The sequence below is a fragment of the Euprymna scolopes genome, chromosome 2 (genome assembly GCF_053919585.1).
Source record: "Euprymna scolopes isolate OS-2025 chromosome 2, ASM5391958v1, whole genome shotgun sequence".
NCBI lineage: Eukaryota > Metazoa > Mollusca > Cephalopoda > Sepiida > Sepiolidae > Euprymna > Euprymna scolopes.
The window spans coordinates 132,508,557-132,521,857 of NC_136483.1; the positions used below are offsets into that span (position 1 = coordinate 132,508,557).

The 13,301-nt window shown below is 29.7% G+C and overlaps 1 protein-coding gene and 1 pseudogene across 1 annotated transcript in view; both read left to right on the top strand.

Annotated features, from left to right (window-relative positions):
* Positions 1-13,301, top strand: part of LOC145296156 (uncharacterized) — a 743,526-nt gene that overhangs the window by 628,395 nt on the left and 101,830 nt on the right. The window lies entirely within an intron of this gene.
* LOC145243414 (U2 spliceosomal RNA) lies at positions 13,174-13,279 on the top strand (annotated as a pseudogene).

Consider the following 13,301-nt stretch of genomic DNA (forward strand, 5'->3'; position numbering starts at 1 on the left):
AAAAAGCGCTTATTCTGGTCTAAAAATAATGGTCATCGTTTTTTGCTCATATGATTTTACTAGTTTTTTCAGAACCGTCAAATGGATTGTCAAGTAGATAAAAAATCACATTTTCGACAATTCCTTCTGTTTCCCTTTAATCGAGGTCAGAAAGCGAAGTGAAAAAATACATTTATTCCGTATATGGAGAAAACACTATAGTCGAGATAACTGTTCGAGATTGGTTTACCAGATTCAAATGGTAATTTTGACCTCGATAACGCTCCTCGTTCTGGAAGACCAATCAAGATAGACGAAGACCAACTCAAGATTCTTTTGAAGGAAGATGGCCATCAGCCATGTAGAGCATTGGGTTAAAAGAAGAAGTGTGATTTTGCGACAATTTCATGCCACTTTCAGTCGATGGGATTCACACAAGAATTTGGAGCTTAGGTCCTATACGCACTTACTTTTGCTGTTAAAATTATTTGATTTTTTTTACAAAAAAAAAAAAAAACGGCGAGAACTTCTGCAACAACCTAATAATAAGCGCACGCTCCAGTTCAATTAAATTCTATCTTACGTCCTGATTGTATTCGAAGAATAACGGATTATCTTACTGCTTCATTTAAAGTACTAGACTTTGGCTATTGCTAGTAATCTCAGTCATTCTTCAGAATACAGAAATGAATTACAGAACAGATGTTGCATAGCAGAGGGAATAATCGTACATGTTACATAGCGGAGTGTGTATAAAACTGTAACTCACAGTTATGACGAGTACATATTTAAATTTGAACGCGTTATTTATTTATTTATTATTTTTTTTATTTTACTTCAGTCGAAGTTCTCAGAAATCAAGGGGCCCACGACCTGGGACTAATACTTGAAGTCTATATGAGATACGTAGATATTCGAATGTTCCATTAAAGTTCTTTATCTCTTAAGCACTGAGTTAGTAAAGAAATTAGGAAGATAATTTTCCTCTCCCCAATCGACCATTTTTATACGTTGTAGTATATCTTTCATGTTGGTCTCATGGTCTTACTAGATTCCAGGACAAGAATGTATCTAATCTGGTGGAGTATCCAGCTTCGTGCTATTTCTTGAGGTAATATAACTTGGAAAATGTGCACCATTCCTCGGAAAAAGCTCTGGGGTAGCCGTAATTAGTAGATCTTATTTGGGCTGCGAATACTATGTGATTTTGAATATTTGATCAGGGTTTACTTCTATGGAAACGTATCCTCATGCCAGGTTGTTCTGACAAACTCCTTTACAGAGAGACCTTAGACACTCGAGAATAGTGTCTAGTAGGCATTCGTTCTCTCCAGTAGGCATTTTATACGTGTGTAGCTGAATATGTGTATATAATTGTGTTTATGAAAAGGCGCGTTGTGTCGTTTAGTATATCTAAAGTTTGCTGTAGGTATATATATATATATATATATATATATATATATATATATATATATATATATATATTCAAATACAGTTACACTCAATTACATTAAAATACATTTATATTCAAATACATTTGCATTAAAATACATTCGTTATGGGTTACATTCAAATACAGTTCATGATGGGACAATAACATATGAGAGTTCTTTAAAAACAACAACAAATATGTTTGGTTCAACATCAGACAAAGGGACACATACCTTCTTGAATAATTCTTTGACATAATGTCCTAAAATTGAACATATCCTTTCTCCTAATAAACATTTTATATATAACATTTATTTCTCTTTTGTGAATTTTCTTGGAGTTGGCACGGTTATCTTCTTTTATTTACATCGTCGCTAGTTAGTCCGTAGCTGGTTCCCCGAACCCGTATACTAAGATCTCTTCCAATTACACAACTCAGTGGCATCTCTCGGTCCCTCTATCTACTTGCCAACTGACTCTCTACGTGTATACTAAACATTTTCTCTGTTTTCATCAACCATGTCATCTCGTATTTGTTTATTCGAAATTAACTTTTGTTTATGTAACTACATTCCTACCTTGTTTATTGTTTATGACATTATATTCCATTACGACTCCAAACAACATTATTTCCTTTATTGAAATTCCACATTTTTAAACACGATCGACGCCTCCCGAATCCCTTTGATGATAACCCACTGTTATCCGGGAATAATATTATTCAATACACATTTAGTCATATTCAAATTTTATTCAACTTTTATTCAACTTTTATTACCGAAATGTATTGCTTTCTAAAATATAGCTTCATGATAATATCGCACTGTACATATTGACGATTAAAACATTGACATCTAAATATTTATTATTTATTAAAAAAAGTAAAAAAGTACTAAGTTAAGATTTTTTCTGTTTGCTTTTATATATCGACGTGGTATACTTAACCAATCAGCCCGACTTTTCTTGGAGAGAAACTCGGGTATTGACTAATAAAAACATTGGCCCAAAGAAGAGAAAGGACAACGAATCTGACTGGTTAGTTAGCTGAATTAAACATCACGTGGATATACAAAAAGTAAGAGTAACAACAACTATCTTTCATCGCATTTTCCCCACATCATAAATACATTTTATCGTTCTTCACTTGATTTAGGTAATCTATAAACAACTGAACGAAAAATAAGTAGACCTTCTTGCACTATCTTCTGTGGTTTATCGTGACCTTCGTAAATAGTTAGTATCTTTATTTTTGTTGACATCACAATGATAAGTGCTAGCCATTGACTAATAAAAATTAGAAATATTCGAAATACAGTTATCTAATGAAAAAATAGAAATAATGTTTGTTTGAAGCTCCTGAAATTGTTGTGTCAATGCCTAGCAAATCAGAGAAAATTAGTTTCTTTAATTTGGCAGCCATTTTTTAGAGCAAACTGTTCCAATTTAACCGTATTAAACTAATTTATCATGTGTCTCCATTTTTTAATAAATTATGGTTTGCTTTTATTTTATACATTTATTGCCGTTTGTAATTTGTATTTTTATATAATTATTGCTTTTTGTTCCCTAAATTTATAATAACAGTATTTGATTGTGTTATGCTTACAAACAACTACAATATTTTCTACAAAACACATATTGATATTTCAACTTATAAAATTATAATTGATACTGTTTGACTTTTCACGTTTTTATTTTAATAACTTCTGTGAAAAATGTTTTCATATTGTTCGCAATCAAAGTAATAACTGAATTTATTTTTTAAAATCAATAAAACATTCTTATGTTTATTTTAAGGAAACAACAGAACGTATTATTCTTGTTGATATTTTATCCAATATTGAATTAACTTGTTTCAGTATAAATTGAATTGTGTTTTCTTCTTTTTTAATACAATGTTGGAAAACGTTTTTAAAAGACCATCATTTATTATCAACAGCCTCACTTTTCCGCATCGAGTTTTATGTCGTCATTTTCGACTGAATAGGCTTTCTTAACGAACTCGTGATTGTATCGACAGAAAATTGCCGTTTTTCTTTTGCCAGAATTTCCTTCCTTTGTAAATGTTCTATTAACCTAGAATATTAGGATATCAACTGACGCCACCATTTCAGGTGTGCCATTGTTTGTTCTGTCTGGTCTCTCTTCAATACGAATACTACGTCGACCATTTGTAAATAGTCTTATAGCAAAGACAGACACTTGATGCTAGACACCTGTTCAAGTCTCCGATATTTTTTTACCATTTTGTATTGTCTCAAAAATATATTTTCTCCATATATAAAACTCAATAGCTGTGTGTGTGATGTTTATGTTGTTCCGATTGGATGAAATGTTAGAAAATTTACATAAAATCTAAAAGTTTATTCTTTTGTACAATTTACTGCGGACGACAATGGAAGTATTCCTGAACCTCTAAGTGTTTTTATAAAGGTTTTAACATCTTAGAACTTTAAATATATATTCTGACAAAGCATAATTATAAAACTTTCTGGGAAAGACAATCAAAATTTTACCAAATCTCAAATCTCAGGACCAAGCTATGAAGAATAAACCTCTTTTAAAACTTTAAATATATCACATTTTAATTAAATTTATATCATATATATACATATATATTTATTTATCTATATTTTTGTCATATATTAGTAAAAATAGTAACTGTATTATTTTACATTTTTTTAATTGGGGGAAGTGGTAGTATCCACTGGAGAGCCATGTATTTAAGAACTGTCTTGTTTTTAAATCCCCGAAACAACTACATGGTAAGAAGCTGATGATCCCCGTTTTCTATTTACAAAATTTTAGTTAAGGTCTTCACTTTTCATCCTCATGTAGTTAAATTTTGTTTTAAAATCGAAGACTTTTGCGAAATCGGCTTATGCAAATGCTAAGTCTATTTCTATTTAACAATTTTAGTTAAGGTTTTTTTTCATCTATTCTCTTTGGTCGTTATAAACTTTTTAGAAATCAGATTATGTAGGTTCTTAATCTTCGATAGCTTAAAATTAATATTTTTTCCTTCCGGGAATCTAAACTGCATTCTTTATTTTAATTTTTGCATTTTTTTATTCAAAGCTTTTTTAGACTATATATATATATATATATATATATATATATATATATATATTATATATATATTATATATATTATATATATATTATATATATATTATATATATTATATATATATATTATATATATATATTATATATGTATATTACATATGTATATTATATATTATATATTATATATTATATATATATATATTATATAGATATTATATATATATTATATATATTATATATATATGTGTATATATTATATATATGTATATATATTATATATATATGTATATATATTATATATATGTATATATATATATTATATATATGCATATTATATATATATATAAAAGAGTGTAGTCATCAACAATTGTAGGTTTTTCAAACTTTTATCATTTTTTAATATTTTATAACGCGTTTCAAGCCTTGTTAAACTCTCTTCAGATATTTTTATATAAAGTATTTTTTAATGTAATGTCCTTTAGAAATCATTTTTCTCTGGAAACACTGATTGTTTTTCCAGAGAAATGCCAATCTCAGACATCACACCAACCCTTAAAAGATAAATAAATTTTCGAAATCAATTTCAAAAAGCCACCAAAATAAACCGATAGTCCCGGCAGATAAAACAAGAATTTTTTATACTGTGGATTATATACAATATAAAAATCTAATATATAAGGAACTTAATAAAAACTATAAAACAACAAATAAGTCACTATTAAATAGAATAAAGAAAGAAGCAAAAAATATTTTAACTAAACTCAAAACAGATAAATACGCGGAAATAACAGTACCGGGCACCCCGAGATTTTCTTTAAATGATCATAAACAGGACTTTAATATGACCCCTACAATTAGACTCATCTGCTCCTCAAAATCAGATAAAAGATTAGTTAGCAAAAATATCCTAGATAGAATTATCCTTAAATTAAACCCCTAATAAAATACTCACTTTGGCAATCTTCCACCCAGGTAATTGATTGGTTTTCAAACATTCTAAATAAAAATAATCTTAAATTTCTTTCTTTTGACATCGACTCTTATTACCAATCGATATCATCAATCCTATTAAATAAGTCCCTCTTAATGACACGAAAAATAACTGATATAACACCAGACGAAATTAAAATAATACTCTTAGCTAAAAAATCTTTAATAACATTTGACAACAAATATGGATCAGAAACAATACCCCTGGCCATGTTAACATTGTAATGGGCTCGACAGACTCAACTCAGGTCACTGATCTGGTAGGTCTTTTCCTTTTAGATGAAATTCATAATATACTCCATGAACAATTCAAATAGGAGGGGGGCTATACAGAGACGATGCACTTTTCGTAACAAACTCCACAAATAAGTATTACGTAAAAGCAATTAAATTCTTGCATGAGTTCTTTAAAAATTATGGACTTACTATAAAGATCGGCCCTAATAAAAGAATAGTTAATGTAAATCTTGAAAACTCTACCTTTGAACCCTATCATAAACCAATCACATCTGTACTATATGTCCATAATGAATTAAACCACCCTAAGTCAATATTGAAATCAATAGTCCGTAATGTCTCCTTAAGGATTTCTAAACTATCTTCTAACAAATCTATATTTTACAAAAATACAAAATATTGCAATGAGGCCCTTAAAAACTCAGGATACAAATCACAAATTAAATATATAAATAAAAACGATAAAAACACAAACTGCATTGAAAATTATAATAATTGCAATAAACCTACTAAAAACATAATAACCTATAATATGGCCATCTCATCCTGCATACGAATGGCAAAAAATAATCAAAATACAATACAAACCAAATTAAACCGCAAGCATAAACCACTAACACAAATAAATCACAAACCAAAATCATAAGTGTAAAAAAAAGACATAGGGAAATCTTATGGTTCAACCCTCCATATCCTAAAAATCTTGAGGCAAACATAGCCAGGGAATTCTTGAAAATATTAGATAAAACTTTAAGGCTCCTCATAGATGCAATAAAATATTTAATAAGAACACGGTCAAAGTGTCTTACTCAACTATGCCAAGCCTACATAAAAATATAATTATTTCTAACAATAAAAAAATTAATAAGATACAAAATGCAAATATAGAAACTATACCAGACTGTAACTGTAGAAGAAAAATAAATGTCCTCTACAAGGTACCTGCAAGATAAAAAATGTGATTTATAGCTGCACAGTGTCACAAACCCAAAGTACAAATTATGTTAATAGCAGCTATACAAATACTTTTTCACAATCTAACTCTTCCACACAATTATTCAATAACAACACCCCATTAACCAATCTACCAATCAAATAAAACCAAACCTATTACATACCAATACCACTCTTAATCTAACTGACAACAAATATATTAAAATATAATCTACTTCGGTTCCACATCTGGACTTATTAAGCATAGAATTTCAACGCATAAGCAGTCTTTTAAAAATCCTTCCTTGAGAAACCAGACTGCTTTATTTAAACATATATGGCGACTAAATGATATAAACATTCCCTTCAAGATAAAATGGGAAATAATAGGATCTTATAAAGCATATATGCCGCGGGACAGATTCTGTGCACTCTGTAGATATGAAACCCTTAAGATATTAAAATATAATAAAAATAAATTTAATTTAAAAGATTAAATTTTTTTCCGGGTGCATTCACAAACGTTGGTTTAGATTCGACAAATTTAAGCCACGATAAATCATAAAATTATCTTATGACTAATCTATCTTAAAATTTATAATTAATAGATTAACAACTATTATTATTTTTGTCATTATTATTATTATTATTATTATTATCATATTATCTGATATTTTACTACGATTTTCTATTTTATTTTATTATCTATTTCACTTTGAATTTATATGTTACTATTTTATTAATGTAAGTTTTTTTTAATATAATTTTTTATTTAATCTTTTCCAATAGGATTCATTTATTATAGAAAAAATTCAACAATTAAATAATTAGTGGTTATGTCCCATTAACAGTTAAATCCTTTATTTTTCCATTTGAATAAAATTATCTCCCCCTTTTAATTGAAATATTTCAGCTGATTTTAAATTTAACGTCACTAACGACTTTAACTGTCCATTGGCGTCTCCTTTGAAAGTTTGTATATCAACATTTTCAAGCATTCATGAACTACATTTACCATCCAAATGAATGCATTGACGATGATACGTACGATTTTTAGAAGGCGAAGCATTAAAAAGTATTTATATTTTTGTGAAAAATATTTAAAATTTAGACTCTCTTAACCTTACCCTTCAACCAGATTATATATTTTTTATTTTTATTTTATCTTACTTTGTTTATCAACATCAAAAAAATAACTATTTTCCTTTATATTTTAAATATTTTCCAGATACATCTGACTTACTTAAAAAATGCTAGGTTTATTTTTGGTGTCTTTAGAAAAAAAAACACCCAATTTTTTTGCTGATGAGGAGACTTTGTTTCAAAAGCCTATATGATAAAATTATTGTCCAAGACTCAATGTCTATCACAATAAAAACATCGTTTCCGAAACGATCGTACAATTTATTGATTTCGTTTGTTCTTCCTTATGAAACCGATTTTTAATTTTAAATTTTAATTATAAATTATCAATCATCTTACTTATATATATATTATGTACCGTATCCTAAAGTCATATTCAATTAATCAAAGTGATATATTAATAGAGAAAATTCAAAACTACATTAGTAATGCATATTATATATATATACATATATATATATTATATTATATTATATATATTATATTATATATATATTATATTATACCATATTATTTAAAATATGATATACACTCATGAACAAAAAGATGGGCCAAGAGTGAAAGAAGAAGAAATCAATTTTTCAATATTTTTCCATTAATTTTTGTTAATTTTGACTGAAAATTTCTTTTTTTTTCAGATCATTATTATTATAGCATATAATAATAAGTGGAAAAATTAATCCTAAACATGGTAACACCGCATCTTGGCGAGGATATAGAAAACGAATTGCAGGATTAAGGCAGTCAAAAATGACTTACAACCAGATTTTGATATTTTAAGAAAAGAAAAAGTGAAAACACCTCTTTCTGTAGTGAAACAAATTGGTCGAAGGTTCAAAGTCGAACGCTTGGTAAAAGGGAAATCTGGATCTGGTCGCCCTAGAGCATCCACTTTGAAGGACGACAACAGTCTTAAATTAACTGTTTTGAAGGATCGAAAAAAACTTATGTTGACCATAGCAAAGAATTAAAACAGGAGCTAGAAATTCTCTTCCTTGGTATACAATATATGGACGAATGAAAGAAATAGGATTTTCCCCTAAAAGGCGTGCAAAGAAGCCATTTTTATCTAAGAAGAACATCAATTATAAAAAAAAGATTTTTCTCGTATTATGTCAGGAAAGATAAAGACTGGTTCAGGAATGTTTTCCGGTTAGATAAAATCAAAATTGTGCTTGTTAGTGCTGCGCCCGCTGCTCATGAACGGTGCAATCAAAGAACTGGAGCATTATTTTCGCCAAGTTGCATAAAAACGACAGTTAAACATGGGAATTGATGGATAATGGTATGAGGAACTTTTACTGCAGCAGGAGTTAGGGAACTTATTAGATGTGAGAAGTCAATCAATGCAAAGGAATACATTCGAATGTTAGAAACAGGACTGTACTAAGAAGCTGGAAATATCCCAGGACATTATTTTTCAACATGGTAATGCCCCTGCACACACTGCAATTAGTGTGATATTTTGGTCAAGTACAAAGCCTCGATTTAAACCCAATCGATAATATTTGGTCCATAATATCTCGTGCATTTGCAAACTGTAGGAAGCTGTGCAAACCGAATGGAATAGCATCTCCTCTTCACAGTGTTCCACTTTGGGTGAGAGCATGTCTAAAAGAATTGATCTTATGAAAAAATCAAAAAGGAATGCAATTCCATCCTAAGCATTTATTAAAGTAAATGTCTTGTTCTGTGTTATTAGTTTCGTTTAAGTTTCCTTGTTCAATTATTCTTTGTTTAATAAAGCTTTTAGTGTAATAAAATGTATAAAATTTGTTTGGCCCATTTTTTTGCTCACGAGTATATATGTATGTATATATATATATATATATATATATATATATATATATATATATATAATATTAATTATTTAATCATATATGTATACATTTATATATTTTAATTTTCATATATTTTTAAAACCCTAAACTAGACTACCCGTGATCCGTTGGGTCAGTATATGTTATAGCTAGCTATGGAATAGTTAGTATACAGAATTAATGTATAAAAGTTCAAGTTAGTATACAGTATTAAAAGCAAACACAGAAAAAGTGAATGCACACGCACACGAAAAGAAACATGGCGACTAGTGAAAACAATACGAAATACATTGGATGATAAATGTCTTAACATCATTGATTAAATGATTTAATCATTGGTTGTAATTCGTTGAAAAATTGAAAACAGACGAGAAGAAAAACTACAAGGAGGGGTATGCATTGTACAGGTCCATCCTAGTTTCCTTTTATTTCTGTGTGTGTGTGTGTGTGTGTGTGTGTGTGTGTGTGTGTGTGTGTGTGTGTGTGTGTGTGTGTGTGTTAACAGACTTTAAAATATCAGGAAAGATAATTAATGGATTAAGTAATATTTAACGGTGAGACATTTCCAAGCAAATCTTTTAAAAAAATGAAAAGTCCATTCCCCCCCACTCGCCACACACATACGATTTTAAGTGTTTCTACGTATTTTTAGAATATTTGGAACTTACGACACCCCCCTCACTTCTTTCCCTCTTTCTGCCCGCTCCGCACCATTGGTGGCGGGAGGAGACAGAAAGAGGCAATGGGGTGAGGAGTCATAAGTTGAAAAAAATGCTAACGATTACATGTCTCGTTTACCGCTACATGGCCAAGAAGTCGTTGCTCATTTTACGTTACATTTATATAGGAAAGTGATCCCCACTCTGAAATGTTAAATCTTTTTTTCAGTTTTTAAAAATTCGTTTTCTTGTGTTATCTTTAAATGCCGTTTAGATTTTGATATTTAAGGAGGTAAATTATGTAAAGTTAGGTCGTAAAAAATACCAGATATATATTTTTTTAATATGTAAATTGATCAAGTAGTTTACATTGTTTTTTGTCTTTATTTCATATTAGAGAAACACTTTTTTGTTTTGTTTTTTGTTGTTTTATTATTGTTTTTTGCTTTTTTTACATGCAATGGAAATATACGATGTAAATACAATCAAAATCGTTTTAAAAATTTGGGACGCTAAAGACGTATTTGTTTTTTATCGTCTTTGGTTTAATATCGTTTTGTTTATATTAGAATTCTTAAAAATGTAATATACAGAAATGTAAGGAAAAAATTAAAATATGCAAATGAACTATTTGTCAAATGTTGATGTAAAAAAACATCCACCGACAAAGTATGGAAATACATTTGTGTATATTATTATTATTGTAAATGAAAAAAAAAAGTAAAACATTTAAGCGGAAAGATTGTATTCATTTGTAACGCAAACCAATTGTTAAAAACTTATTTCCGGTTTTATTTATTTATATTCGTTGTGTTTATGTTATGTGTAGAAAAATAAAATATACCAATCTATTTAAAAATAAGAAAGACTGTCTTGTAAATTGTTGAATTAACAAAAGGTTCTATGCTTTTTTTCATTTATTGAAACCGGAATTTGTAAAGCGGAACCGGGTGAATGGTTTCAACGCCTAAGCAAGACGTTTTGAGTTTTATATTATAATAGATATGAATATATTATGTGTAAATAATAATGTAGATATATAATACTTAAAGTAATAAATTATTTTGGATTAAAAAGAAAACAGGTGTTTCGCAATGTCATTTCGTTTTACATCTTTTCAAAACAACAAGTGTTATTTTGGAAAGAAAAATATTATTTTATCCACTCGAGCGATGAACGGTTTTATATTACAATATAAAATAAAAATATACAGAAGATCTGTTGCAATTAATAAGATTGATTTCTATATTAATAAACAAATAAATAAATGAATAATAAACGACTTCACCTGCCCATTTTCTTTTAATAACGTCAACGTAACTGATAATTAAAACATAAAATTTTAGTTGTATTTTTTGCATTATTAATCGAATCGTTATTGAAATAAAATGTAACAGGGAAACTTTTACATTACAATATTGCATTTTATTCAAGAAAACAAATTAATTTCATAAAGATTTCAAATGTAGTAACAGAAGACGAGATGAAAAGTTTAAAATATGCAAGTCGTTAGACATAACTGTTGTGATATAAAAGAGCAAAAAAGAAATAAGATAACAAAAAAAAGTATAGTTAACAAGATCGCGTATTTACAGAAAGTAAAGAAGTAGTCAGTAGGCCTATGACAACAGAATATTCTTTTCATTGTGTGGACTAGATCGGTATAGTAATTTCCGAGAAAAAGTAGAAGGAGCAGAGAGACAGACAAAGAGAAGGCTCCTGTCCAGTTTCGAGCGACGATTAATACCCTTTTTGTAAAAATCTGAGTGAGAAATGTATAGTAAAACAAAAGTTGCTCAACACAATTATAAAATATGACTGCTGTTAATTTGGATTTTTCCTTCTAGTATAATCTAATGTAATCTTACTATTAAATCCAAAGCTGGAGGACGGATATAGATAAGTTTATGCTATTTCTCTTTCTCACCCTCTCTCTCTCTCTCTCTCTCTCTCTCTCTCTCTCTCTCTCTCTCTCTATCTATCTATCTATTTATCTATCTCTATCCATCTATCTATCTAATATATATATGTGTGTGTAAGAAGAAGAGAGAGAAAGAGAGAGAGAGAGAGAGAGTGACATAGAGATCCTAAATAAATAATATAACGATATCTACCTATCGATTTTTCTACCTATCGATCTCTCTCTCTTTCTCCCTCTCTCTCTCTCTCTCTCTCTCTCTATATATATATATATATATATATATATATATATATATATATCCGTCGGTAACATTTTTGTGCTTAGCCTTTTTGGTTAAGATAAACGGTTGTTAATAGATGCTGTTCTTAGCTTTTTAAGCCCACATATAAGACCTTGGCGAATGTAGGGGCAACCCTTCATACCAATTGTCACTATCCAGCTCCCCTACTCCCCGGGGAGTTGGTCCCCATTTACCCTTCACCCCTCACTTAAAAAATCGGCCTTGTGCCTAATTAGCTCGGTAGGGGAGCAAATAAATACAGCTTTTCTTGGCCTTTTGACCAAGATCAAAGTGTAGTATGTGTTCCGGCAGATACTGCAAGCAAAGACCATATGTGGGTGTAACCCCACATATCAGACCTTGGTCAATGTAGGGGCAACCCTTTATACCAATTGTCACTATCCAGCTCCCATTTTCCCACCCATCGGGAGCTGGTCGCCTTTTCCCTCTCCCCTCTCCCTCTCTCCACATTAAAAACGGCCTTTTGCCTAATTTGCTAAGTGGGGAAGCAAATAAATCCTACTGCAAGCAAAGATCATGTGTGGGGGCAGCCCTACATATAAGACCTTGGTCAATGTAGGGGCAAACCTTCATACTAATTGTCACTATCTAGCTCCCCTACTCCCCGGGGGAGTTGATCCCCAATTCCCCTTCACTCCTCACATTAAAAATCGGCCTAGTGCCTAATTAGCTCGGTGAGGGAGCAAATAAATACCCTTTTCTTGGCTTTTTGGCCAAGATCAAAGTGTAGTATCTCTTCTTACTACATGGTGTACTTATATTTGTAACTTTGTGATATAAAAATGGTGGATAACTTTTCTGTATTAATCTAATGTAAAAT